Below are 4197 nucleotides of genomic sequence, written 5' to 3' on the forward strand. Positions count from 1 at the left end.
GCTAAGTCATCTTCAGAACCCTGCACAAGACGTGGTACCTGCAGGCGTCCTGCGAGTATTTGCTGAATGAGAATGGGCAAATGAATGAATGACCATAATTCTGCCTAGAGAAGTTAGGGAAGGCTTCAGAGAGGAGGTGACATTTCACTGGGTCTTAAAGGATAAGTGGAAGTGAACCAGGGGAAGAGTTGAGGGGAAGGTGCACAGTTGAGGGTTGTGGCTGAGCCCCATGTTTTCTGGGGCCCAGAGGGGAGGAGGCCATTGAGGTTAAGGTGTTAGGCTAAGATTTCAGGGCTTGATTCTGTAAGACATGGGTTGTCATCCACACTGCCTGGACGTCAACTTTGTGGACTGTGGTCCAGCCAGGCTGGGTCTCCAAGATTCTAATGAGCAGCCAAGGTTTGGGGCCCCTGCTGGGGCATCAAGAAGAAAGCCAAAGCCAAGGAGACTTTCTTTTTTTTTTTTTTTTTTTTTTTTTTTTTTTTTTTTTTTTTTGAGACAGTTTCGCTATTGCTGCCCAGGCTGGAGTGCAATGGTGCAACCTCGGTTCACTGCAACCTCCGCCTCCCGGGTTCAAGCGATTCTCCTGCCTCAGCCTCCTGAGTAGCTGGGATTACAGGCACATGCCACCACGCCTGGCTAATTTTTTGTATTTTAAGTAGACACGGGGTTTCTCCATGTTGGTCAAGCTGGTCTCGAACTCCCAACCTCAGGTGATCCACCCGCCTCAGCCTCCCAAAGTGCTGGGATTACAGGTGTGGCCATCATGCCCGGCTCAAGGAGACTTTCAAGCAGAGAAGGAACATGATCGCATCTTCAGACTTAACACTGTGCCGGGAATGGTGCCAGACAGAGGCAAAGGGTCAAGTTCTAAGAGGAGGGTCGTCCTCCAGCCACTGTGCGTAAGATGGCAGAAAGGGGAAATCAAGGATGATGCCAGCTCCCATTCGCTGTAGGGTGTGAAGGAAGCAGTGTTGAGGCTGAGTGAAAAAGGTGGTGAGTCATGGTTTTACTGCCGTGGAAGTAGGCAGAAAACCTAGGAGGGGTAGATGTTCACGATCTGTGTACCAGGCTGCACAACTCTCCCCTCTCCATACACACAAGTGCACAGGCAGACCTTCCTTCCGAAGCCAGCTGAGCATCGCTGGAGACCCCATCCTCACACCCAGCCTAGCTGACAGTCTGGCTGAGATCTGCGACCTTATAAAAAATGGCCTGCACAGACATCGGCAAGACCAGACCTGGCACAGCTCCAATTTCCACTGTATCAGTTTCCACAGAACAAGACAAGCAGTGGCTTCTAGAAGGAGCTTCAGGCTCCAACAGTTTTGCCTTTTCTCAGAAGCAATTGCTACTTTCATAAACACTGGGTGGGGGCGGGGGAGACAGCACAGACAGACAGTGGCTAAGCTATGCTCATTACAGGCAAGTGCTGATACAGAGAGGAGAAAAAAAACACCCAGCTTGTACTATCTTCAGATATCACAGCGTTGTGACTTCCAACAGCATCCACTGTATCTTGTTTCATTACAACTGCCAAAAGGAAAAAAAAATTGAATTACCACGCTAATGTCTTCTCTTTTGGTGAAATCTGTGATTCAGGTACGTGTATATGAAATACATCGTTAGCTGCTTTTAAACTTGTCTCTAATGATGAAAAAAACATTGCGGAGACATCAGGAAACTAAGGGGGCTGGCAGCCCTGGAGAACCTCTCATAAGCCGTAATGTGACAGTGCACTTTCTTTCTCCTCCAAGATGACAGTTAATTCCAGACTAGGAAGGCTGTCAAAAGTGCTTAGTTCTGCTCCACTTGAGTTAATTACTGGCCCTGGGGCAGGCTGCCCTCTACTCCTCTGCTAATGGGGCTAGGCTCCAGGTAAAAAATCCATTTGCAAGAATGTTTTCCTTGCTCCAGATCTAATTTATTGAATATCAAATATTTATGCCAATGCAATTAAAGTGACAACATGGCTCTCCCTTCTCCCCTGCCCCCAGTTCTAGGCGAGCCTCGGCTGGCTGACAGAATGCTTTATCCAGTCAACACAGGACGAAAGTTTTACTTGAGCTTCTAAAGCAGGAGCTTTAAAACCTTTTTAACCCACAAAGTCACCTGGGATTCTTTTATCTTCTCCGTAGGCAGCCACGCGGCTGGCTATGGAGCAATGAGATGCTGGGGCAGGAGGTTTAACTCTGGTTTCAAATCAACCAACACTTGCTGCGGCCCTCTGTGTGCCAGGCACCAGACAAGGCCCCGTGACTGAGCGAGATGGAATACGCTCAGCCTGTTTCCTCGGTGATCTTGCAGCCTGACAGCCGAGACAGCTCAGGGCCTGCACAGCAGAGTGGCAAACACTCATGATGCAGATAAGCTGGGAGGGTCTAGGAGTCCGTCCTTATAGATCGTGGATTGGGGAATCTCCAAGGCTTGAAGGCCACCCAAGATCCCCTTCCACCCAACCTATCCTAACTGCAGAAAGTTTCAGATCCTGCCAAGTGTATTTCATTGTTCCCAAAATGCTAGTCCCCAGCAAGAGGGCCTCAGACTGTCCAGACCTGGAGCTCTGGACCATTCATTCCCTTAGACAGCACCCAGCCCTGCTCCACCCCCATGAAGCTCTAGCATCATGAGACGCATGATTTGGCATCTGCCCTAGAAGAGTGACAGGTCACGATGAGCGCATGGTCAATTACATGTGTACCTCCCTGGTACACTCTGGAAATGGGATAAGGAAATGCAGCTAGCTAAAGATGACTTTTTTTTCTTTTTTTCCCTAAAGCAAGGGAGCTCAGCAAAGCTTAGGCCGGTAGGTGATGCAGTGTCAAATACAGCAGCATGTTTGAGTTGTGCTATACCTGCTAACTGGTTTAGATTCCTTCAAGACCTTGCTGGCTATGCTCACCTCTCCCTTCCGGCAACGGAACAGAGGCCTTTCTTTGGGTCTGAACTGGGTTGTGAAGGAGAAGCAGGCACCACAAGGTGGGCCACAGGAACAAAGGCTTAGTAGAGAGAATGCATGACATTGCGTTCAAAGAACTAAAAGCAGATTGATTTTTATTGGAGCCTTAATTGCAAGGGAGTAAGCCCTGGGAATGTAAACATCAAATGAGGTAAGCGAAGCATGTTACAAAATGTCAAATTGTGGATAAGTGTGAATTACTACCCATATCACTGAGGTGTTGAAGAAACCAAGTGGTATGTTACATATACACTACCATTACATAACTTATAGCTGTTACAGGATGTTCTGGAAGAAAATTAAGCTTCAACCATGGACATAGATTTTTTAAAATTTACCTATCTATTTCTTTTGATCCTACCTTTTTACAGCTGTTCATAAACTGAGACTTACGATACATTTCTTCTCTGTTCTCTTTTCCAAATGAACACAGCCTACCCAACTTCAACACTTGCTGTTTAGATATTCGTAGTTTCCTGTCACTTTGACCACCATGGTTCAGGTTTGAAGCATTGTGATCATGCTTTATAGCGAGACCGTTCTTCTGGCTATGAGTATGAGGGTAAGAGCGTGGGTATTTATATCCCTTTTTATGTCTTCAGTTGTGCTACGGTTTGACTGTGTCTCCCAAAAAGCATGTGTGGAAACAGAATCCTCAATGCAACAGTGTCAGGAGGTGGGGCCTACTGGGAGGTGGGCCCTCATGGGAGGCGTTTAGGTCATGAAGGCTTCTCCTTCATGAATGGATTGAAGGGTTTGAGGCTGCGAGTTTGACCATTTGCTCACACTCTCACCCTCTTTTTTCCCTCCCACCATAGGATGACACAGCAAGAAGGGCCTCGTCAGATGCCGGCCCCTTGATCTTGGACTTCCCAGCCTCCAGAACCATGAGCCACTAAACTTCTGCTCACTATAAATTACCCAGTCTGTGACATTGTGTTATAGCGGCAGGAACTAAGATATCACCTTATTCAAATGCATTGTCACACCACATCTAAACTTCTGTCATAATTTCCGAGCTATATACACTGCCTTGAAGCTTTATCTCAAAATCATCTTCCTCTTAGCTGCTCAAATATCAATATTAGTTTTGCCATTAAAACTAACTGTAGGGCCGGGCGCGGTGGCTCAAGCCCGTAATCCCAGCACTTTGGGAGGCCGAGGCGGGTGGATCATGAGGTCAAGAGATCGAGACCATCCTGGTCAACATGGTGAAACCCTGTCTCTACTAAAACTAC

The sequence above is a fragment of the Sapajus apella genome, unplaced genomic scaffold, assembly GCF_009761245.1.
Source record: "Sapajus apella isolate SASKATOON/1434 unplaced genomic scaffold, GSC_monkey_1.0 scaffold137, whole genome shotgun sequence".
Lineage (NCBI taxonomy): Eukaryota > Metazoa > Chordata > Mammalia > Primates > Cebidae > Sapajus > Sapajus apella.